Source organism: Canis lupus, chromosome 34 (genome assembly GCF_011100685.1).
Source record: "Canis lupus familiaris isolate Mischka breed German Shepherd chromosome 34, alternate assembly UU_Cfam_GSD_1.0, whole genome shotgun sequence".
In the NCBI taxonomy this organism is placed as follows: domain Eukaryota; kingdom Metazoa; phylum Chordata; class Mammalia; order Carnivora; family Canidae; genus Canis; species Canis lupus.
The window spans coordinates 7,092,814-7,118,284 of NC_049255.1; the positions used below are offsets into that span (position 1 = coordinate 7,092,814).

At 49.0% G+C, this 25,471-nt stretch overlaps 1 pseudogene across 1 annotated transcript; it reads left to right on the forward strand.

The window, feature by feature from the left end:
• The first annotated feature begins 18,823 nt into the window (after positions 1-18,823).
• LOC102156905 lies at positions 18,824-19,519 on the forward strand (annotated as a pseudogene). The gene has a single exon (XR_005383504.1). The product of XR_005383504.1 is annotated as a transcription factor BTF3-like (transcript).
• Positions 19,520-25,471: the final 5,952 nt, after the last annotated feature.

Here is a 25,471-nt window from a genome sequence, read left to right on the forward strand (position 1 = left end):
ACACAGTTATCAGCAGGTCATGATTCTCTTCCCTACCCTTGCTTCCAGCCAGGTCCCCGAGGGCCCAGAACGAGCACAGCCTCTCCTCAGAGGAGAACACGGGGTTCCCTGCAACACAGTCTCAAGGATGACAAGACTGTTCGTGTCCATGACTCATCATGCTCTCGGACATACGTTCCTGTTCCAATACCCAGCTCTGTCCTATTTCAGTAAAACGAAATCATGCAAGATGCTTGGCCAAACTCTTCCTCCCTGTTTTTCATACCCAGTCTCAGGACAGGTTGCATCTTAGTCCCTGGCTGGCTCCCTTCCCGGCCCACCCTGAGATCTAAAAGTCTTTTTTTACGGAGGCTTCTCTCCATGCGGGGCCTTTAAAGTTCAGGGTTAACACTGCCTTGAAGATAAATGTCTTGAGTCTCTCCGTTCCTGGCAAACTGAACTTTAAAATTCCTGAGACTGGTACTTCCCCCAAAACAGCTTCACGCTACTGTTGCCAGAGAAGGAAAGAGCCCAGACCCCCAGGTAAGGTCACCAGGCCCGGTTCCCTGCACCCCGCCCCTGGGCAGGTGGCTGCTAGCCTGGCCCCCATCACTCAGGCTCACAGGGGGAACAAAGACAGCAGAGCATCAGAGGAAGGGGATGAGACAGGAGCAAAGGGAGACAGTGATTCCAGCAGCATCTATCTCTTGGTGCAGGCAGCGCTGACTCAGAACCAGAAGGAGGGGAAGCCCTGAATCTGAAGGCAGACGCCACCTCCTCCTCCTCTGCCACCTCCTCCTCCTCTTCTTCCCCATCATTGGAGCTGGGAGCACAGGGATTCAGGCAAGGACTGCAAATCCCCCACCAGCTAAATGACAGTTGGGGTCGTTTCTGCACATCAGAATGACCTGGCACCGTGCTCGCCACCTCCCCAGTTGAGCCCCGCGTAATTGCCTTTTTTATAGAATCATGTGAAATGTGTGCCCCTCACTCCCTCTCTCCTCATCACCATCCTCCGAGAACAAAACCACCCTGCAAGGCCAAAGAAAACGCAAGTGAATTGCCCCCAGCAGCCTGGGTTGTCTATTTGCTCCAGAACGGCAAATACGGGCTATTCTCCTTGAATAAGCAGTGAATTAGCAAATGTCTTCCTCTATCATAAACATTTGCTGAAAACAGCCCCTGGGCGATTGCATGAAGGATGCAGAACAGCTATTTTTAACTAACAAATGAGAACAGCAGCATCTAATTTTGGAGTCCTGCTCTGTCTTGGTGCTGGGAGCTGGCTCTCTGAATGGAAGGGAAAATGCAAAGGGGAAGCTCAGTGTGGCTTGGCCCCCATCAACAGCTGTCACACGTTCGCAGAGACGGCCAATCCTCAGGCCTGGGCCCCTGGTCACTCGTCTCCTTGTTCCAGGAGGTCACCAGTCGACGAGGATGGGGCAGTGCGATTGAAGAATGCCACCACCTCCACTACCTTTGTCCCCAGGTGATCGAGAAAAGGAAATGTGTATAGTGGAGGGACACCATGTGCCGACACTCAGGGTATCAACAGAGGGGACCCTGCACAGGGAGCAGGGGAAGGGCCAGGAAACCAAACTTCCTGGAAGAAAACTGGCAAGAAGCACAATATGATGAGAAAGTAGGCCTTCAAGATGCTTTAAAAGAATGATCTGATGCTACATCAAAAATATAAATAGATGGCATTGCTAGTGCTGAAAATAATGAAAACTATTGTCACCCCAGAGATGAACCCCCACATTAGCAGTTGTCCACAGAGCACCTTTAATAGGCATTTTACTGCACCGGACAAAGGCCAGGCTTCCTCCTTCAGGCTGCGTGAAGGCTTTCTCCTGGGGGGAGGAAGCTTCTGGCCCCAGCCATTTAGCATCTTCACTGCAGCAAGAGAGACGGAAGCAAGAAACAGAGGGAAATAAGATCTAGGTGGGGGTGTGGGGGGGGTAGGACATTTCCAGCCTGACCCTCTTGCTAAGTCTTTCTCAAGATATTTTAGACACTTGAATATCATGTGCTGTAGGATCTGCTAGCAGATCCATAAGAGAAACAAGCAATGCAATGTTAAGGAACGTTAGCTGAGCAATATATTTAGGGAATGGGGCAGGACCATCCTCCACAGGCCTTTGGCATTTCTGCAGATGCCTTCCTTCTGGGCGGTGTGCTCAAGGGGAATGAACGGCCTCGGCGATCGAGACAGGTCTCCTCCAGAGCAAGGACAGGCACCCTTCCTGCCCTCTGGAGAAAGATTGGGTCCCCGAACTCAGCACTACCCCCGCCCCCATAACACAACCCACTGTGTGGGCAGGTGTCCCAGGCCCCCTGCAGTTCTCTGTGGAACTGGGACAGGGACAGGCACACAGGCACTCATGCTTCTGGCGATTGCTATCACCATAAGAAACAAACTGCTTTTTTACTGATCCAGGAGTTTCATATTTCCCACGACCATCCATGACATTGCGACAAGCCCACATTGTAGCTTGCAAGTAGGATGAAACCTTGGACCACCCACTGTTCTCGCCACTGACTTTGGATAACCGTGGCTGACAGTTTTGAGGAATATATTCTCAGGTGTGTAAATGGTACTGAGATAAATGGTACTTCAGGCAGAGGCTCCTGGCACCCTCCTTCGAATCTGCTTTCTCCTTCTTTCTATAGAAATAGAACCGGGCATGTGGCAATCCAGAATAAACATGACATTTGTCCAGCTCCTCTTGTCGATGAGTGTGCTCGCCTGACTACGCTCTGGCTGATGGGATGCAAGCACGGTAGTGAGGGCAGCTGCTCCGAGGGCTGGTGTGCACATCGTGCCCGTTCTACCTCCTCTTTCTCCATCCCTCTGCCTGGACTACGGCCGTCACAGTGGACACTACCTCCTGGCCTGTGAGCTCGAAGGTGCGCTTGGCAGCATGAAAAGGCAGGAGTCTAGGTGCCCGATGCAGAGTCAGACCCGGCCTGGACTTACTTATGAAATAGAAATCAACCTTGTTCAAGCTCTTGGCATCGTGGCTTTTCTGCTACTAGCAGCTGAATCATCCCTAACTGGTGCCAAGAGTGGGGTGCTTACAAGGAAAGCCCCAAAACATGGAGCAAATTGCAGGAGCCATTCAGGCTCGCTGTGGCCTGTGAGAGGTAGGTGACGTCTTCAGGGGCCGCCTGCATCTGCACCATCTTCCTCCCTGTCCCTCCTGCCCCCCTCACCTGCCAACAGCCTCTCTGAGCTCTCCTGCTGCCCACTGCAGGGTCTGCCCCATCAGACCAGCTCCTGGCTGGCTCCACACGGAGACAGCCACATCTCCACAAGATTTATTTCCATGTCAATGTCGAGAAGAGTGGCTTTCGGTTTCCTATTGCTGCTTCCAAATGACCTGAAAATGAACCAATTTAGAAACACCTGCCATAAGTGTTTGGTATATGGCAGGACCCTGAATGGAGGCATGCAAGTCCTCCTGCGAGTCCTCCTGTGACTCTCAGTAACAGGCCACTGAACAGGCAGCCCATGCCTGACACCAGCGGGGCACATAATACAATTGGCCAGCCCTGTGCCAGTACAACAATCTTCCCTGTGGGAAATAAAATCCTGGATTCACTACCCAAAGGGAAACTCCAGAATCTAAGAGTGGGTTTAGTCAAGTGACATCATAGCAGTGACATCAGAGTGGAGCCCATTTCATCCCCCACCACCCAACCACATCGCAAGCTGAACACGACACCACGTGTCATCTAAGTCTGCTTACTCACTCGTTCCCCTAACGCACTCTTGCTGAGCACCGACAGCATGCCAGACCCTGCTACACACCGGGAATGGAAAGATGGGTTGAGCAGGATCCACACTCTGAACCCTGGGTGTGGGACCTAGTGAGCTGCAGGCTCCCCCAGGGCCAAAACTCAAACCTGAATATTTGGAGGTAATTACTTACATTGAACGAAAAGAGGTGGCAGTGAGGGTGAATCCTAGTGAAGTCATGGGAGACAGTCCTAAAACTTACAGTTCTCAGTAAGTCCTGCGCCGACGATCATAACACAGTTTCTCAAAACAAACCCACTTCTCTGCTCTGCCAGTCAGATGGAAACTCCTAGGAAATACCTCTCAAAGCACGCATTCCCGCACGTCTGTCTCCCGACAATCCAATCAGAAAATCACAGACAGTGGGCCTGTGAGTTTATATATTTACAGTTTTGTGATATTTCAGTTATGAATGTCTTAGGCTGCAAGTAAGAGGCCAATTTCATCAACTGTGCTCTTGAAACATAGAAGCTTCTGGGGAGGTCTGACTCAGGCTCTGGAGGAGCCACTGGTGGTGTGTCCGTGGCCATTCCTGGGTTTGACGCTGTACTATGGCTATGTAAAGTGATGCAAATAATATGCGGGAACTTGCTGTACTATCTTTGCCACTTCTTGAAATTCTTAAACCTTTTCAAAATAAAAGAATTTTGGGGGCACCTGGGTGGCTCAGCAGTTGAGCTGAGTCCTGGGATCCTGGGATCAAGTCCTACCTGTGGCTCCCTGAATGGAGCCTGCTTCTCCCTCTGCGTGTGTGTGTGTGTGTGTGTGTGTGTGTGTGTGTGTATGTGTGTGTCTCATGAATAAATAAATAAAATCTTTAAAAAAAAAGTATTTTTTTTTTGTAAAAGGCCAGGAGTTTATCAGTACTCACAATTAGAAATCCAAAGGTTACCAGTTCCCAATGTGCGCCTAGAGGTCCCACAGTGCTGCCAGTGACCCAGGCGGCTCTCACCCCTCTCTGTCTCCACCCTCGGCTCATTGGCCTTGTGCCCTGCTCCCTAGGATCTCATGGACGCTTCATGGTGGCTGTGGCTTTAGGCCTCATGTCAATGCGGCAGCCAAAGAGAAGGGTGAGGAGAGGAACCACAGATGCTGCCCCTACTGAGAAAGCAAAGTTTTAAAAACATGCCCATAAGCTGACACTCCTGCCTTTAAAGTGTGGAGCCTTGTTCCACCCCTCTTGACTGTGATCAGACTTAGCACTCACTTCATATGCGTAGGGACCATATGGTGTGGCCAAGTAGCTGTGGAGACAGACTCGGAACTGCCCCGGTGATCCTGCCACTTGCTAGTCATGCCTGAGTATAACCCCCCCTTCCCCACCAAGTGTGGGCAGGACCTTTGAATTGCCCCTAACCAGCAGAACACAACCAAGGTGAGCAAATGTCACTTCGGTGCTTGCATCACAGAAATTACATTAAAATTTTGACTTCCATCTTGCTAGATGACTCTCTTACTGACTCTCCTTGGCTGGCTTTCATACAGTGGCCATGTTGGAGAAGCCCACCTGGCAAGGAACAGTGGGTAGCCTGCCAGGTGTGAGTACTGATCACCTTAGAAGTGGACCTGCCAGCCCCAGTCAACTCTTCAGATGACCACAGTCCTGGAGACATTTTGACTGAAATCTCAAAAGAGATCCCAATCTGGAACCACCCAAGTAAGCCACTTCCAAATTCCTCACCCAAAGAAACTCTAAGAAAATGAATATTTGTCATCCTTTAAGCCACCATGGTTGGAGTAATTTGTTACAAAAGATAGATAACTCAGACAAGTCCGTGATAGACCCAGAACTAGGCCCAGGGTCTCCTGGCAGAAAGGAGAAAGAGGTCAGAATGGCTGGCTTAGGCCAATTGTGACCCTTCTGGAACCAGCCTTCTCCAGGATCAAGGATCTTCACACGCTATAGCTTGAGATTTGATTAGCAGGGAAGAAGTGGAGGAGGTGAGGGATGAATGGCTTTTGATGAACAAAAGCTTGGAATCTGACACACACAGATGCTTATGTAAGGGTTAAAGATACAGGTTTGGCTATAAATTTGCTCAATAAACATAAAAAGAATAAAAATAAATGTATGCAAAAAACCCACAAAAAATAATAAATATATGCAACAAATTCAGGAGGAAGATAAACTTAAGCCAAACAAGCAAAAAAATCCTAGGAGCTTCCGAACTAGGATAATAAATGGAACTGTGCTTTCTCAGCAACCTTTCTCTTCAGTGCACCATGGAAACATACTTACTCCAAGTCAATGACATAATTTTGGGATCTCATCCAGCTTAGTAAAATGTGATCCCACCTTCATAGAATGTCTCTGTTGTTGGAAATGGATACACTGTGTTTTACTATTACTGACCTGGGAACCTCGGAAGGGAAAAGTTAAAGGAAAGTCAGTATGTGTGGAGAGGCATGTGGGGTAGTAGGTGGGTGGGTCTTCCCATTCTGCTCAAGCCATTAGGTGAAGGGCATAAAATAACACATAAAATCATTTACAATGGTTCCATGAGACATTATAGCACTTGAATTTCAGTGACATAAACACCACAGACAGGCAAAAGACGCTTTAATACAACAGTCTTAGTATCCAAAGCTATCAACTAAACGGTGTGGAAGAAGGTGGGAAGAATTTCTCTTCCTAGGAGGGAGGCAGAGGGCTAGCTTGAGGGAAGGGGGTGGGGGTGAGAGACCCAGACTCTTAGTCCAATCATGTTGGAAGGGTGGGTCTTGGGAATCATCCAGGCAAACATGTCCCTGCATCTGTGAGCAAGAGCCCAAAGTCACAGCCAATGTCAAGGAAGAGTGCACTTCCAGGCACCTTTATTAAAATTCATCTCCACCTCTACTCACTGCCTTGCCCAAGTCCCCACGGGTATGAACAAATGCTGAATTCCTCTGCCGGCCACCAGCTCCACTGATTTTTCCTGGCTTAAAGAACACACACGAAATGCAAGCCATACAAATGCTCACTTGTGGATTAAAGATACAGGCTTCGGGATCCCTGGGTGGCGCAGTGGTTTGGCGCCTGCCTTTGGCCCAGGCCACGATCCTGGAGACCCAGGGATCGAATCCCACGTCGGGCTCCCAGTGCATGGAGCCTGCTTCTCCCTCTGCCTATGTCTCTGCCTCTCTCTCTCTCTCTCTCTCTCTCTCTGTGACTATCATAAAAAAAAAAAAAAAAAAAAGATACAGGCTTCGCTACAAATTCACCTAATAACCATAGCTCGGACTCATGGACAAGTTTATTAAAACGTCTTTATGAAAAAAATCTGATTTCCAAAACCACATTAGACAAGTTATCTGATAATGACGATTTAACTCTCAGAAGCTGATCACAGTATCACATTTTTGAAGGCAATTGTTTTAAAGGGGGGGGGAATAAAAAATCTGCCAATAAAGAACAGATTTGATAGGAGAAGTATCTAAGAACGTGCTCCTCAGCTGACTGCTAATTTTGACCCTTCGTAAGGTCAGATTTCCGGTAAGGTCTTTCTGCCCAGTAATTTTGCAGGAGTGTTTGGGTTCATTTTAAGAACGAAAGCAGGGGAATCCCTGGGTGGCGCAGCAGTTTGGCGCCTGCCTTTGGCCCAGGGCGTGATCCTGGAGTCCCGGGATTGAGTCCCACGTCGGGCTCCCTGCATGGAGCCTGCTTCTCCCTCTGCCTATGTCTCTGCCTCTCTCTCTCTCTCTCTCTGTGACTATCATAAATAAATTAATTAATTAAAAAAAAAGAAAAGAACGAAAGCAGCCGGAGACAGTCATAAAACAACACTGGCAAAGATCTTCCAGGGTGGGGAGGCTCAGCTCAGTGGGTGACCAGGACGCAGCTTTTAATAATGACCCACTGCAGCTGTGATAAAACCAATGAAGACTCCTTGTTTCAGTGCACAAATGTCAAGCTGTGAAAATCTCCAGCTCCCAGAACAAGATTAAATATTTCTTTAATGCTTTTATCGGCTCTAATTAATAGTAGTTCTTGGCTGCGATGATCTAGAGTCTTAACACATGGCTCCATTAGGCAGGAGGGTCACGACGCTCCTCTCTCACTGTACCCTCAAAGGCAGCCTCACTCTGTACGGAGCTGAACTGAGCTGACGTCAGAGAGGGACCCAGGACACTTAGGGGAGACCCCTCCCCGCAACGCCAGGAGCACACGGCATGCTCTGGACACATGCCGAGCGCCACAACCTCTGTGGCTGAGATCATCCTATTCGTCGTCCCCATGAGCCTCAGAGGCCCTCACCCGAACAAGACTTCTCATTACCCCAGAAGGGACCAGAACCACTCCCGGACACAGCCAGAACAAGACAAGGAAAGTCACCTGGGTCTCCTGGGAGGCCAGAGGAGGCAGGAACTTTGAGATCCTCCTCTGGGTGGGAATAAATGGCATCTGATTGGTCTTAAGACATTAACCAGCTCCTGAGCCATTTTTAAAAACATAAATTTAAGTGCCGCCAATTTTCCGGGATCTCTGCTAATGCTGAGGAAGAGAGGCGCACACGCAAAATAGTAGGTGCTGAAAGGTAGTTTGTCTCTGGCCTGGAAAAGCAATTTGCATTTACCTTTGAATGAGAGCCAGCCCCACAGGCTGAGAATGTTCGAGGCTCCCGTGCAGCAGCGGCGAGGGCCCCGGGAGGACAGCCCCATGGCTCATAGTGACCTCTTCGGCCAGACAGCTGGGCCCGGAGCGACGCGAAGGTCCTGAGCACGCGCGTGGCCACTCGGGGCTGAGCCCGGAGGAGGCGAGGCCACAGCAGCCCACGGGAGGAAACGGGTTTGTTGCCACAGAAGAGGTACACGGCACACACACGCCGCGATTCGAGCGGGCCCTCGAAGCCCGACCCCCCAGGAAATCCTCTTCCTTCCCGCCTTCATTTTTGCCAAAACACCTGCTCAGAGTACCCGCTCCCGTCCACGCGTGACGTACAGACCCCACGCCCAGGCCTGCGCCCGGGGCGGGCCCTCGCACCCGGACAGCACAGGTGCTCCTGCAGACATCATTCTCGGGCCTTGGGCACGTTCCTCGTGGACCTGGGGGAGGACAGGAACTATTTCCTGGGAGCACAGAGATGTCGGTTTGCTGATGCTCTTGTCCCACCAGCGAGCGAGTGTGCTTTGAGGTGATGGGCGCCAGAATCGGAGGCCCGTGGCCCGCCCCGGCGGGAGCCCTCCGTCCCACTGTCACGCGGCCGAGTTCGGAGCGGGGCCAGGATGCTCTGCCTCTCATCCTCCCAAAGATCAGGGCGCCTCCCGGCAGACAGCAGAGGAGCCGTGGGGCTCCGAAAGGTGGTTCGCTGCTTCCTTCTTCCCTAACCTGCAGACACCGGAGCTGCCACTTGCTCCGCCCTGGCAGAGAGCCCGCCCGAGCAACCTCTCGGTGACAAACTCTCAGACCCGGCGTCACCCCCATTCCTACCCTCAGCAAATCCAGGTCAGCCAGAGACAGCCCTCCTCAGTATCTGCACTGCTGCCACCCTGGTCCCCACCCTGGTCCCCACCACCCTGGTCTGGTCCCCACCCTGGTCCCTACCCTGGTCCCCACCACCCTGTCTCCACCCTGGTCCCCACCACCCTGATCCCCACCCTGGTCCCCACCACCCTGATCCCCACCCTGGTCTCCACCACCCTGATCCTGCACTTCCCGGTCCCCACCCTGGTTCCCACCCTGGTCCCCACCCTGGTCCCCACTACCCTGGTCCCCATCCTGGTCTCCACCACCACTGTGGGCCCACTAGCCTCTTCCTTCCTCATCCCCTACTCCCACCCTCCCCGTCAACAGGTCAAAGTGAACATCCCTCTGATGGTCTTAAATCCCATCCACAACACAGGGGCACACACACATGCACTCAGGCTTATACACATGTGCACGTGATATATACATACACTATATGCTCTTCTTTCTCCTCAGCACTCAGCACCACCCACATACGTGTGTTACACTAATGTGTCTCCTCTGGCAAGTGTGCAAGCCCCTCATGGGCCAGCCTCTGGCCTGAGCACTCGGATCATTCACTCCTGTACTAGGCCAGCTGTGCCATTGGTCAATATGTTGCCTCGTGGCCCCAAAGTCACGTCTCCATCTGTGCCTGCTTGGGACTCCTGACCTGGACCCTGTGGACACCTCATCTTGAGCACCTTTGTCAGCGCTGGAGGGCCACTGCGGGAAGGAGGGGCTCTTGCCGAATCTGGTGGGCTTTGACTGGGGGCTTCCTGATTCTGGGGGGCCCTTCTTGGCCTGATGGTGGCATGCAGGACCCATCATGACACTAACCCCACATACTGAGCCTCCCACGGTGGCTTCCTAGCCAGCTTCTTTGGTACCCAGCAGGCAGGTCCCTGCTTGCTGCCCGCACTGACACCCCAGAAACATTTCCCCATGAGCGAGCCTCCATCACAGTCCCCCCAACAAGGCCAGGATCCTGGGGCAAGGGAGCCTCTTCCAGATTTGCTCCTTCCCTGAATACACCGCCTCAGCACAGGGCGTATGCGACACACTGTGTCTGCTGCGTCTCCTCTCAGTTCTCCTTACCTGTAAATAGTCAATCCCCTGTTGCTGGTTAATATTTTCTATATTAAACTTCTCCACCTGGTCCCCCACCACCCTGATCACTGTTGTCATCCCCTGACCAGACCCGCTTGATGCTTTAGGGTTCGGCACACAGTAGTTCCCATTAAGCATTTGCTTGAGATGATGAATTACCCACATTTATTCATTTGAGGCCATCATCGTTTCAAGTTCACAGAGACCAAATCTTCCTAAGCTTCTTTTTCAGAACAGGGCAGGAGGCAGCACCCGGTGGCACAAGGTTGGACGTGCGCTCTGGTGCTCGTCTGATCCCTATCATCCCTTTTGGGCAGGGGGTTTATTTTTAATTGTGGTGAAACATGTAGAACGTGAAATTCACTGTCTTAATCATTTTTAACTTTTGAGTTCAGTGGTTTTAAGTGGATTTGCTGTGTAGCCTGTCTCCAGAACATCTTCTTCCCCATGAGACTCTGTGCCCGTGAAAGATGAACACCCCAGCCCCTCCCCACAGGCCTGGTGGCCTCCCTACTACCTCTGACTCTACGCGTGTGACTACCTCGGGACCTCATATAAACAGGCTCATACAGCATTTGTCTTTTTGTGACTGGTGCATTTCACCTGACATGCTGATCTCAAGATTCCTCCAAGTTGTAGCAGATGCCAAAATCCCCTTCCATGTCCAGGTTGTACAGACAGACCTCCTATTTTCATCATCCATCTGCTGACGGACACTTGGCTGGCTTCTACCTTCTGGCCGTTGTGCACAATGCTGCTGTGAACGTGAGGGCACAGAGGTGGGGTTGGGGATTTTTGTTTCCATTTTACATTGAGGAAGTTTGGGTTCAGACAGCCGAACACATTCCCCAAGGTTCCATATCTCTGGATGATTCAGCTGATTTCCAACATGTTTCAATATCCCACACGGTGGTCTCACTCGGTGGCTCGGGTGTGGGATAGTCAGGGGGGACTCAAATAAAGCCAACCCTTCCCAGACCTGCAGGAATGCAGCATATGCTCGCTGTCCGTGCCCCAGGGGGAAGTTCACCCCAAAGAAAGTAACTGTCCTACAAATCTAGGTGTACCCACTAATACTGGTTAGTACTGGGGAAGGGCACTGAGGGTAGGGAGAGGGCGTCTTTATTTTTGTCAAAATACATCCATGTTTCTTTAATGGCTTGTCACGAGCAGCTGTGCCATTTCTGCCTGCAGCCATGAAACTGGACAGTTTTCTTTTATACTCCAGTGTCCGATCCCAGCTTGGGTTAGTACAGCATCCCACCCACCCACCTCCATCAGCAGCCACAGAGCTGGGGCAGGTGAAGGTCTGTGAGCATGGCTGCCTTGAGCTTCCAGGAGCAATCCCCAGCCCACCCTGGTGGCAGCCAGCTCGATGCTTACTCCTCAGGGCCCACTAACCCGATGACGGGAAGAAGCCTGGTCCTGCCACCTCACAGCTCTGCAGCGGGCCACGCTGCCCCCGACCCACCTTAAACATACTCAGCCTCCCCTCCCAGAATCAGTATCTCCCTTTTCCTTAGCATCCTTTGCTCCCTGAAACTCTGCCCCGTGAGACCTCAGACAAGTGGCTTCCCTTCTCGGAGTGTCCACTTTGTCGTCTGTAAGTAAGGGAGCCAAATCTCTCTTCCAATTACAAACAAATGCAACCAGACCAAGCATTTAGAAATCTAAGGCACATGGTGTCTTAAAATTCTTCAAAAAACTTGAGTTCGACGGCACCATTTCTTAGGAGGGCTCACTCAGTAGCTCCACGTGCTTGTACTTTCTCTGCGTAACATCTTGTTTGGGTGGTTCTTTTCAGCCCATCATACAAAGATTTGCTCTTGGCCGGAAGATTCTTAGGTCTCACCTAACGGTACCTGCGTCATCATGCTCTTACGTCCAAATCCAGGAAATTGAATTTTAGCCCTAGTATCCCTATCACAAGTAAAATGTTAGCTACAGATGGGAGTGCTCAGAGAAAGCAGTGCCTCCGGGGCTTCGGCAATTTGTAAACAAGATTCTGCAATATCCTTCCGAAGAAAATTTTCTAGCACTGGAGCAGCCCAAGGGCAGGTTACTGGAAAAGCAGCAGGTGAGAAGTTCAGAGAGTTCTGGGAGCACACTCACCACTCAAAGCCACATCCTGCCGTGTCCTCATCATACGATCACGGCGAGACACCTCTGCCTATCTCGACGGGTCCTGAGATAGTCTGGACAAAAGAAAGCCTCAGAAGGCGATGTTTTGAACTAATTTGGGGGATCAGATCCAAACAGAAATATGATGTTTTAAGTGATTTATGACAGGTCCGGGGAAGCTGTATCAGTGGCACTCAGGACCTGACAGGTGCACAAGCCAAGATGTGCTGATTAAACCCCACTCCCTGCAAGATAAAGAAAATTAAGGGGTGGTGACAGACGAACCTGACTCATCTGCACTGCTGCCACCTGGTCCCCACCCTGGTCCATCGGGAGCAGCCCATCAGGAAGAAATGCAAACGATTTGTTTCCTCTTCCCAACGTTTGAAGCTGCTTTTGCTTAGAACTTCATCTTCTCCTGACCCCTGGCACCCCGTCTGGACCGCAGCCGACGATAGAAGAGCTATGAGCCAACATCCCTGCAACGCCCACACGTGTCAGGGCTCCTGGCAAGTGACAGAGGCCCACACCAACATGCCAAAGCCACAAAAGGGACACATCGCCTTACCCACCTGCAGAGACTATGGTAAATCTTCAGTGGGGCTGAATCTAAGAGACAAACACTGCAGTCAGGACATTCCTCTCTCCCTCCCTCCAAGCTCTCTTGTCTTTCCTCCACTCTGTGTGTTGGTCGCAATGGCTCCCACGACAATTAAACAACATACAAGTGTTGGTAAGGACACTTCCGACACCCCAGCCCACGTGCTTGCAGACAACATGACTAGATTAAGAGCTGCCACTTCCCATCCAATTCCAGGAAAAAGTCCAGAGTGGAGCTCTAAGCAGCCTGGCTTTAGTAAAATGTCTATCAGAGTGAAAGATTTGGCTGCTGTGATTTTATTTTTCCAGGCTATCATGTACTGGACACAATACCTGTGGGGAGGGGGTATGACTGCCACTCCCACAGGACACATGAGTGAGCAGTGCATCTCTGCAACAGTGTCCTTGAATTTGTCTGTGTTCCCAAGTAAGGATGTGAGGATTAATTTTTGGAGGGTGGGGAAGGGCAGAGGGAGAGAGAGCATCTCAGGCAGGCTCCACACTCAGCATGGAGCCAGACGCGGGACTCGATCTCCCAACCCTGAGATCACAACCTGAGTCAAAATCAAGAATCAGACACTTAACTGACTGAGCCACCCATCCCCCCACCCCCAATGATGACTGATTTTATGTGTTAACTTGGTTGGGCTAAGATGCCCAGATATTTGGCCAACCATTATTCTCAATGTTTTTATGAGAATGTTTTTAGGATAAGATTAATGTTTAAATAAGTGGATTTTGGGACGCCTGGATGGCTCAGCAGTTGAGCGTCTGCCTTCAGCCCAGGGCATGATCCTGGAGTCCCAGGATCGAGTCCCACGTCAGGCTCCCTGCATGGAGCCTGCTTCTTCCTCTGCCTGTGTCTCTGCCTCTCTCTGTGCGTCTCTCATTAATAAATAAATAAAATCATAAAGTGAATGAATGAATGAATGAATGAATCAGTGGGCTTTGAGCAAAGCAGATTGCTCTCTATAATGTGGGCGGGCCTTGCCCAATCAGTTGAAGGCACAAGCGAAACAGGGGTTTCCATCCCCACAACCCCAGCAAGAAAGGAACTCTGCCAGCAAACAGTCCAAGGACTTGGTGTCCTCAGCTGCAGCTTTTCCCTAAGTTCCAGGGAACCCAAAACCACATGATCTAATTCCTTGAAATAAGTGAACGACCTTTCTTCGCTCTCCACACACACACACACAGACACTGTTGGTTCTGCTCTCTGGAGGACCCTGACTGCTACAACGGGGATGCTGTAAAGAGGGACAAAGAGGTGCATTTGGGAAGTGTATTTGCTAAAAGCCTTTCTCAGAAAAGGAGGGAGTAGGAACATGTTTCCTCGAAATTCTTGCTGGGGCTCTGGTTAGCTGCTTTCTCCTATTTAGGGCCCTGACAACGAACACCGTTCTTTTCCACAGCCGTGTCTCCTTGGCAAGCTGAATGAGCCCATGGGCCTCCTGAGGGAATCCAGTGTGTCACCCCAGGTGGTTCTCTGCGTACCATTTTCCCATCGGGGTCATTTATTTATTTTTTACCACTCCACACAATGACTCTGACTATTGTCTTATCCTGTGGTTTTCCAGAAGAAAAAAATTTTTTAATAAAAAAAATGCCTCTCCTTTAGCCCTCTCCCCACACACTGTTCCTCTATTCCCGTTGCCAGGAATATGAGTGGCTGACCCCAGTGAGGTCCCTCAGATGGGGACGATCCCTTTATTTACCACTAATACACTAATACACTAATACATTGCACTAATACAACTAATACACTAATTGCACTAATTGCACTAATACACTAATACACTAATACATTGCACTAATACAACACCAAGAAAGGAAAACAAGCTCCTGCTCTGATCTCCTGGCAGCGTTCACCACCAAAAACCAAACCCAAACCAACCTCAGTTTTATCTGATTAATGAAATAGCCAAGTATCCTCTCAAATCCAGAAAGTTCTAGGCTATAAGGAGAACACAGCAGTCAATGCCAACAGGCCCAGCATTTACTATCTCAATCAGTCGTTCGTGACGCTGGAGCCGCCCATGCTGGACGGATACTGACACCAACCCTCAGGGTCATGTTGATCTCTAAGCTGGCCTGCCATGACTCAGTTTCCCCAACCATGACACTGAAATTAGAAGACAACACTTGCTCCCATTTCTTGCCAGGACCTGCTCCCATTTCTTGCGTAGGCGCTGACAAAACATTCCATACGTGGAAAGTGTCTTCAATCACATAATACGAAATTGATGAACAAAGGTGACCTCCAAGAGAATTAGACCATCCTTCTTTCTACCTGCAGCCACTCGCTTCAAAATAGGGAGCCTGCCGTTCCTCCAAGCCTGCCGGTGGTCCCCGTCTGTTGTTACGGGGTAATGCCTTTAGACATCGTTCTGCACCACTAAAAATAAAACTCTCATGGGACTGAAGAGAATCAATGCCAAATCACTGGAACCAAACAGGGTTTTTTTTTCTTTATTTAAAAGAATGCCTATAAAACCATCTATAAATAGAAAGGCTTTCCTGTTATTTTTAATTACTGTGTTTTAGTGAAAACACAGTCCACTTGGCTAGGATTAGGAGACCGCCTCCCGGGGTTTGCAGCCCCAATGTCACGGATTAGCACAGGGCCCACCCTTGCAAGGGAAGCCTGGCTCCAGCCAGAGGAAGCCCGGGGTGAGGGGAGGATGCCACCGCCCCTAAAGTATCTTCGGTGAGTTCTCAGTCCAGGTAAGTGATTCTGGAACTGCTTAAAGCACGTGCATACGTCTAGAAGTCGAGTGAGGGCTTGATTCACTCGTATTGAAAGTGAACAGATCGCAGAGCATCTGTCCAGGAGCCGCAGTGAGAAGCACCCCGGTGGCCTCGAGGTGCCGGCCGCAGCTGGTCTGCTGGCAGCCGGGCCGCTCTGAGAGGGGCTGAGCCGGGGCGCCCTGCTCCGTGCTGCCTCCCAGGGAGGGGGTCACCCTGGCCTTGTGCTGGCCCAGAGAGGACAGGCCTCGGGCGGTGCCCCTGCCTCCACCCAGGCCTGAGCGGGGCATTGGGGTGCAGGCTAGTCCTGCCTCGGGCCCCCTCCGCCTTTTGACACCAGGGCCCACCTCAGACAGGCAGAGGAAATCCATTCTGCTGCTTCTTTTTTTTTTTTTTTTTTTTTTTCCCATTCTGCTTCTTGCTGTGAAAGCTTGCCTCCTGTGTCCCAGCCGCATGCAGTTCCGTTGCCCGATGGGAGCTCTGGCCCGACAAACCAGCTGCCCTGCAGACGTGCCGAGCTCCGCTGGCCCCCTTCTTAGTCTGAGGCCCCGGGGCACTAGGTCCCACTCCCCCAGCTGCAGAAGGTCACACAGCTGCCAGTTCCCAGCTGTGTGAGCTCGGGAACTCTGCTCACCCTCTCTGGGCCTCAGGGTCCTCACCTAGACAACATGAAGGGAAAGCACATCTCCTCAGGTGAGGGGCCTAGAGGACTTCCTGGCGCAGAGTCAGCCCTGTGCAAGCACGGAGCTGCTGTGGTCAAGTACACACGTCGAAATAATCGTGACTCAGGAACCCAGAGGATGCACTGATGGCACCCAAACGTCGTGGATCTGGCCTCAGCATGTCCTGTCTGAGAAGAGAGAAGAGAGAATCCATAAAATGTGGAAGGGCTCACGTGCATGTTCCTGTTTGCACGGCATCGAGGAAGGAACTTTCAAGTATTGTGATTCGCTTTCTTTGTTTCCAGATGGTGATTTATATTTCTTGTCTCTATCTCAAAAGAAGCAGGTGGCAGGGCCGCTCTTCAGTCCGTGTAAAATAAAACAAACCTATGCAGGAAGATCTAGAGACCAGCCAGGTGTGCTTCCACCGTCCTCCTACACGGGGCCACTCTCTGGATGAGGATGACTCCCTCTGTTCTCTCCTGGCGGGGGCGACCCCGCTGCCATGTCGGCAGGGCTGGCGGCCACCAGCACCCCAGCTCAATATGAGGATTTTGACTAGGTGAGCCCTAAAGCCCCACACCGACTTCGACATATTATGGTGCAGAATGAATGCTGGTCAAAAAGGAAAAAGAAGAAATAGAAGTAGAAGAAAGGGTCACCAATCGGTGGCACTTATGTCACACGAAGGGAACTCTGAGAGAAGAGGACCTGGCTATTCAGCGGCGAGTAGAATTTCTTAAGCACCACGGGCTGCCTGTTCCTTCGAGCTTTGTTAGTTGTCTGCTTAGGTGAGGAGCAGAACATTGCACAGTCCCATTTGGAGTATTGATCGATAATTTTATAAAACGTACAGTTCTAAAAATCAATCAGGGGTTATTCTTCAGTGAAGCAGCAGCGTGCAAGTGCTCTGCTCTGCTCTTTGTCACCTGGCTGTCCTTCCCCAGGATGATCTATTGCAGGTACGTGTCCCTCTCCTCCGGAAAGCCCTGGCTCAGCACAGTGGCCTGGATCTAGCCCCCGCCCTGAGGGGAAGCAGGTGCCACCACGACTGGTGCAGAGTGAGCCACCCCATCTCCACGGCCACGAGGTTAGGACCCTTCCCACGGGTATGCTGTGGTTCGTCCATCTGGACTGATGTTGGAAAACACCCAATAGCCCCCGAAGCACACTGAGTCCCACTTCATTATGGGCTGCTCGCAAGGGCTACCACCCTGTGACCCTCTAGTACGCGGTCCCTGCTCGCTGGGGATGGGGGGCAGCCCCAGCCAGGGGCCCAGAACTCACGCTCAGGTTCTCCACATCTTCCCCTGAGACACGGGTCAGCGATCGAAGATAAAAGTATTCAACAGAACAGATGAATTCACGTCCCAGTTGTGAGTATTCCCACGCCTTTGTTACAACAGCTTTGAAGGTACATCAAGTCAAGAATCTGAGAGCAGAAGTCAGCGAACAACTCCCGAGGCTCCAATCCAGCCCGGCGTCTGTTTTAATGTGACCCGTAAGCCAAGTGTAGCTTATACTGTTCAATGGCTTTAAAAAGTCAAGTGATGTTTTACTCTTTGTAACAAGTAAAAATCATATGAAATTGAAATCTTGGTACCCAGACGTCAAGTTTTATTGCAACACGGCCACACCCATTCGCTGACATCTGTCTATGGCCGCTTTCTTTCCTTTTAACTTTATTTTTTCAGCTTCATTGAGGCATAATTGACAAAATTGCGAGATGTCTGAAGTGTAGGACGTGCTGATTTGATACTGACTTGATGGTCACATACATTGGGAAAGCTCCCCCAGTCGAGATCCTCTCTCCCACAAAACAGAAAACAGTAACTTCCAGCCCCATCCAGAAACGTCTGTCGACCCCTGATTCAGTTCGTTTTCCCCTCTATCCATTTTTGCCAGCTGATAAAATTCCACAGACTGAAAAGCTGAAGGGTATACTCGAGAGACACAGGTTTGAAAGTGAGAACACTACAAAATACTAGTTTCAAAAAAAGACATTCGGGCGAACTCATGATCCTCACTCATTTAATTTCCAGGGAAAACTGATTTCCAGTGGAAAACAGGAGGGAAATACTAAACCATAAATTTTTCTGAAAAGAAAAAAACAGCATAAAAGGCCGTCTTTCCTATATCCTCGTCCATTGGACAAATATTTTGGGTTTTTAATCTCTTCTATCTGATGTATATATTCATGAACTCTCAGGAAGAAATATGATCAGATGTAAACTTTCTTTAAAAATCATAAAAACGGCTTTAGCTGCCATCTCGCGTCCCCGCGTGTGTGCGCCTAACCTCAGCTGGTCCGCCCGAGACCCCCCCCGCCCCCGAGCGCCAACCCTAGTCCCCCCCCCGTGGTCCCATTTGCGCTCCAACAAGATGAAAGAAACTATCACGAACCAGGAGAAACTCGCCAAATTGCAAGCACAGGTGCGCATTGGTGGGAAAGGAACTGCTCGCCGAAAGAAGGTGGTTCCTGGAACAGCTACAGCAGATGATAAAAAATCTTCAGTTCTCCTTAAAGAAGTTAGGGGTAAGCAATATCTCTGGTATTGAAGAAGTGAATATGTTCACAAACCAAGGAACAGTGATCCATTTTAACAACCCTAAAGTTCAGGCATCGCTGGCAGCGAACACTTTCACCGTTACAGGCCATGCTGAGACCAAGCAGCTGACAGAAATGCTACCCAGGATCTTAAACCAGCTTGGTGCAGACACTCTGACTAGTTTAAGAAGACTGGCTGAAGCTCTGCCCAAACAGTCCGTGGATGGAAAAGCACCACTTGCTACCGGAGAGGATGATGATGATGAAGTTCCAGATCTTGTGGAGAATTTTGATGAAGCTTCCAAGAATGAAGCAAACTGAATTGAGTCAACTTCTGAAGAAGATAAAACTTGAAGAAGTTACTGGGAGCTGCTATTTTATATTATGACTGCTTTTTAAAATTTTGTTCATGGATCTGATAAAATCTAGCTCTCTAATATTTTTAAGCCCAAGCCCCTTGGACACTGCAGCTCTTTTCAGTTTTTGCTTATACACAATTCATTCTTTGCAGCTAATTAAGCCGAAGAAGCCTGGGAATAAAGTTTGAAACAAGGTTAATAAAGTTCTTTGCCTAGGGAAAAAAAAAAATCATAAAAACGTTCCTCGGATTTGTTACATTTTTTTTCAAGCCCAGTGTTTAGCGGGTTGTTTTTCGTTTTTCTTTTCAATTTTATTTATAGACATTACTCATCTTTAAAAAAAACAAAAAAAAAAACCAAAAAAAAACAACTTTTGCTTTTCTTTTTTCAAAACATCCCCCAGAGGAAGCACATATAATGAAAGCAAGCTCTTTATCTTCTGTTCATTTATATGTAAATACATAATGTGCACGCATGTTTTACATACTGTTTTCCATGGAGTTATGTTGTTTTCATTACTGTAAGCTTTCAGGGGTCTGGAAAGAGGGAGGGGAATCAATGCTTACCATAATCTTCCAAGAGCTGGCATGCATGTTGGTTTATCTTGCAATGAAGGACGCAGGGGCTTGCCATTCTCATGGGGCCCAAAGATAAGAACTCCTCCAGGTACACCAGGGAGAGACAACTTAGCAGCTCTAGCCTCACGTTTTCATTAAGGCCACGAACATCAGACGGAATAATCGTTTCATGAGTAGTAATGTTGTGATGTTGTTCCCTGTTAGGGACAAGACTCTCAGGTAGCCCCAGAAAGACTCTAGCCAATACAATTGTGTTTGACTATGTTTTAAGGCGTTGACATGCCGTGGAGCCAACCGTGGGCAGTCCTCTCATGAAAAGCACCTACCCGACAGAGGTCTTCTCAGAAAGCAACTCCTCCTCGGCCTCATGGCCCTTGGAAATGAAACTCAGAAGCCAGCAGAGGCCCCTCGGTTCACCCTGGAGTCCCTCCCCTTCCCGGGGTGACCTGGTGTCTTAGGGCGCTGGCCTTCCGACACTGCCCGTCCCCTCGGTTTCCGGAGAATCTAACACCAAAATCCCTCATAAGTTGGCCACTGGAAGGAGTAATCTTTGGTTATATGCAAAATTCAATTATGTGAACCCTCTCAGTGCATAAAGGAGGCTTCGCTATGTGCCCAGGGTTGATTAGCACCAATTTATGACTCTGCGTCATTCATATGAGAAAAGTAATTTAAGCTGAAGTGTTCATGGAAAAGAACGAGGTCCCCGTCCCCCCCGCTTCCCAGGGAACATTTCCCATTGAACAAGAGCTTCAGTGTCCTGGATGATTATCAGCCCAGAGAGGACAGAGGGGACAGAGCCCCACACCTGTGGGAGGGGCCGGGGGGAACAGGTGGAGGAGTGAACCCAAGGAGGAAAGCAATGCCGAAGCATGCTGAGCATGCTGAGCCCAGGAAGCAGCCGGATCCTCTAAAAGAGACACTGTCCTGTGAGAAAAAAGGAGCCACAGGCAAAGAAGCCCCCAGACAGCCACGCTGAGCTCCCTTTCCACAGGACAGGAGCAGCTCAGGTGTGGGTGGCCTGCCTGGAGGAGGAGGACCGTGGGGCAGTGAGAGGCTGCAGGTGAGAGTGCAGGACACCCCGGGGACAGGCTCGGCAGGTGCCCAGGGACAGGGACTGCTTCCATCAGAGAGGCCAGGCCACGGCCAAGCCCCCGGTGAGGAAGGCTGGAAGAAGCTATGTGGCCTGGGGTCAGTGTCCGGCTTCTCTCACACCGCAAAACTGGATTGGGAAGCAGAGCGACTAAGAACAGGCCGTGCTTCCATCTGGAGCAATGCTGCTTGTGAGGATGCAGAATAGAGGAGGGAGAGGAAGCTTAGGACTTCAAGTCTTCCCGGGCTTCCGATTCACGCCAGAGACCCCAAAAGCCCAGAGTCCGGGAATTCTGGTACAGCCACCATAGGCTCACACCTGGTACGTGAGGTTGGAGCTGCTGATGTACTTCCCACCTGATGGATCCTGCCCCAGCACTCAAAGCTGGGGGGGTCGGGAGCATGGGGGTCATTTCTGGGCATCACACTTTAAACGCGGTAAAAACCAATCTGCAGGATAGTATTGGATTAAGGTGATAGATCAAGATTCAACTCTGTCCCCTCACCCTTGCCCTAAGTTCCTAGAAATGTTTAAACACACACACACACACACACACACACACACACACTTAAAAACAGAACACATCCACTAGGCTTGTGACATGAAAAAGAATCCCAGCTTCCCCCATGAAGCCACTGAGATTTCCAGATTGTTACATCGGCTCACTTAATTACATTAAGACAAAGCATAGTGACTTGAAAGAATGTCCTTCATAATATTTAAATAATGAAACCTAAAATATATAGCATTATTTTAGCAGGTGGATGGTGAGAAAATGGATATTAAAGACTGCAAAAAAAAACGTACCAATGTTATCCTGTGGCAAGACATTTCGTAAAGCCCTTGTCTTTTATTGCTTGGAAGGCAGGTCACACACCAGTGCATGTCGCAGTCACAGAGAAGATGAGCAGAGGTTAGTGGTGCGTCCTGGCTGTAGCTTCTCTCGCAAGGCAATTAGGAGAAGGAGATGAGTTCAGAATCTGAACGACCGTGCAAGCATTGAACCGCAGGGACTGGGCTCCAGGGCCGCTCAGCCTGGCACAGCTGGAATGACAAGAACTAAATCACTGCTCAGATGAGGATGATCCAACTTACATCAAATTGTTCATCAACAAGACATAAAATATCCTGGTGTTAAAACACGGGGGCTCCTTGTTATAGCAGCTAGCATGCATTACCCTGGATGGCTTTCTAGTACTAGTCTCAAGCAATTAGAAAGTATAATGGGGATAAAGATCTGGATCACAATAAAAAGAGAAAAAATAACCTAGGATGCATCCAGCAAGAAATATGCAAGAATTACATAAATACCTATAAAGGTTATAGAATATTTAAAGAACCAACGAGTAAAATATCTTTTGCAGAATATTTTTAAACTGAATAAATAGATACAACACCAGAATAGACAATGAAATAATGTCAGTTCTCCCCAAAATTGCTTTACAAATTCAATGCAATTCTGATCAAAGTTGCAACAGTAGTTTTTTTAAAACCTAATGCTAATTAGGTTAGCATTAAAAATGCTAATTCTCCTATTCATTTATCAGAGTAAATGAATGTACCAGAACAACTAATTAATAAATATAACAAACTAATGAAGTTCTAATTTAAAATATACTATTAAGGGGAATAGTCAGGCCAAATATCAAAACATACTGTTTTGTTAAAGAAATTAAAATAATATATTTGGGGAAGAATAAAAAATACCTCAATAGAACTGAACAGAAAACCTGGGAGTATCACTACTGTGGCATTTCAAATCAGTGCAGAGAAAATGCTCTCTTTGATGTGGTACTAAAATAATTGTCCATCTCTGTGGAAGAAAAATAAGATTAAATCCATATACCATGACCCAACCATACATTCTAAGTGAAAGAATGAAAAGAAAATATCAGGATAATTTTATAATCCTATGATGGGGAAGGATTTTCTGAGCTAGTCACAAAACTCAGAGGTCGTAAAGGAAACACTGACAGAATGGCCACATGAAAACTTAAAACGTACATGAAAAAACAAGCAGGAAATTAGAAAAATAAGAGAAAATGTTTGCTATATATGCAACAGGCTGGAGATTAATATCTGGAATATCTGTTGGAAACCACCCACCACTCAAGAAGATTAAAAAGGACCCCAGAGAAAAATGGGTAAAATTATGAACCAGTGGAAAAGAAAGTTCTAGAAGTGTGTTCTGACAGTGGAAGGGTCCTGGAGATAGAGTTGGTGGAAAAAATCAGCAAAGGGTTGCAGAATAGTAGGTCAGCATAATCTTGTCTGCACGCTATCATTGTGTGTGCACAGGTTCCTGCATCTATATCTGAGAAGGCATAGGAAGGACCTAGAAGGATACAGAGAGGATTGGTAGTCCTGGCAACTTCTAGGGAGAACACTCTCTCCAGAGTCATTTAGAGAAGAAACTGGCAATGTCTGTGCTTTATTCAAAAGCCTCCGTATTATTTTTTTAGTTACACGGAGAAGTGTTAAATATATATGTATATGTTTTTAATAGACTTTGGTTTTTAGAACAGTTTTAGGTTCACAGCAAAATGAATGGGAAGTACAGTGAGTTCCTAACACCCCCATCGCCACAAATGCACAGCCCCCTCACCGTCAACACCCCCTAGCAGAGGGGTACCCATGTAACAGTCGAAGAACCTGCATCCACACGTCATCATCACCCAACATCCATGGTTTCATTAGGGCTCACTCTTGTGGTGTGCATTCTGCGGGTTTGGACAAACGTTAATGACGTGTATCCATCACTATAACATCATGCAAAGTATTTATTTTCACTTCCCTAAAATGCCCTCTGCTCTGCCCCAATCTCTTGTGACCCCTTATCTTCTTGCTATGTCCACAGTTCTTTCTTTTCCAGGGTGTAATATGGTTGGAAGCATACAGGATGTAGCATAAATGCCTGTTTTAAAATCTTCAAAAATACATATGCTGGAGCTGTGTCTGAACGTAGAAGCAGGCAATCGGAAGCAGAGGTGAAAGCTGGTGAGGCCGGAGAAGGTCAGGGGGACACCAGGAAAGACAAGACGGCACCTCCCCGAGCTGATGAGGCCCCAAGGCAAGAAGGGAAAGATTTGCCCGTGCTGGGAGGAAGTTACAACACGGACTGCACAGAACGTAATTCCACATTACGCTACATAAAATATAAAAAATACGCCCCCAAATTTTGAAGTGTAGAATTAACTGGGGAGGAGATGGAATCAGTAATAAGCTAAGCTTCATAAAATCCCTGAATGCAGGGAAAATGTCCTATAAGATGATAAAAGATTAGATTAAAAAGATAGATACAGGGGCACCTGGGTGGCTCAGTGGGTGAGCGTCTGCCTTTGGTTCAGGTCATGATCCCGGGGTCCAGGGATCGAGTCTCTCATCGGGTTCTCCTCAGGGAGCCTGCTTCTCCCTCTGCCTGTGTCTCTGCCTCTCTCTCTGTGTGTCTCTCATGAATAAATAAGTAAAATCTTTAAAAAAAAAAAAAAAAAAGAAAGATACAGAAAATAAACAAAGGAGCAAAGGCTATCTTGTAAATAGAAACTTGGGCATGCCTGCAAAAAGAAACAGAATGAATGCAGACGAAATGCGCTTGACCAACACCAAGGTATATCCAAGCTATTCTCTTAAACAATAGTGGTAAACTTCATTGTTTGTCATGTCCTAAAAAGACAGACTTCTAGGGATCCCTGGGTGGCCCAGCGGTTTGGCGCCTGCCTTTGGCCCAGGGCGCGATCCTGGAGACCCGGGATCGAATCCCACGTCGGGCTCCCGGTGCATGGAGCCTGCTTCTCCCTCTGCCTGTGTCTCTGCCTCATTCTCTCTCTCTCTCTGTGACTATCACAAATAAATAAATAAATAAATAAATAAAAAGACAGACTTCTAATCTTCTGCACCTAGAATTGACCTCCAGATTGTAAACCCAAGTGTAAACATTTATTAATTTTTTAAAACATAATTAGCCACCAGGGACTGTCTTGGGGACATTTGATTATGTGAAACAAAATGTTGCCAAATCATTTGTAACAAGATCGAGAACGAGTATGTCTACCAGGCTCCCTCCCAGGGACAAGACTGTCAGGATTCAATTTCCCCAGGGGATAAAAGTGATGGGGGAGGGTACGTGTGTACTTCTGGAAGGCAGAGGAATATTAATGGCACAAAATGAGGATGAAGAAAATCGAAGGGTTCGTGGGTCCTGCCAGGGGACAGCTGGCTCACTGCAGGATCCGTACGGAGGGAGTCGACAGGGGGCACCGGTTACCGGTGATGGAGGAGCTGAGAAGCCAAACGGGGATGGGCTAGATCCCAGACAACAGCAGCGACAGAAGTGGATGGAAGTGGTCCATGGGTGAGGCCCGAGGGGTGGGAAACTGGAACCTCAGCAGGTCCCTCTGACGGAGGTGGGAGCCACAGAGGGTTCCAGCTCCTGCTGGAGACGCCGCCTGAGCG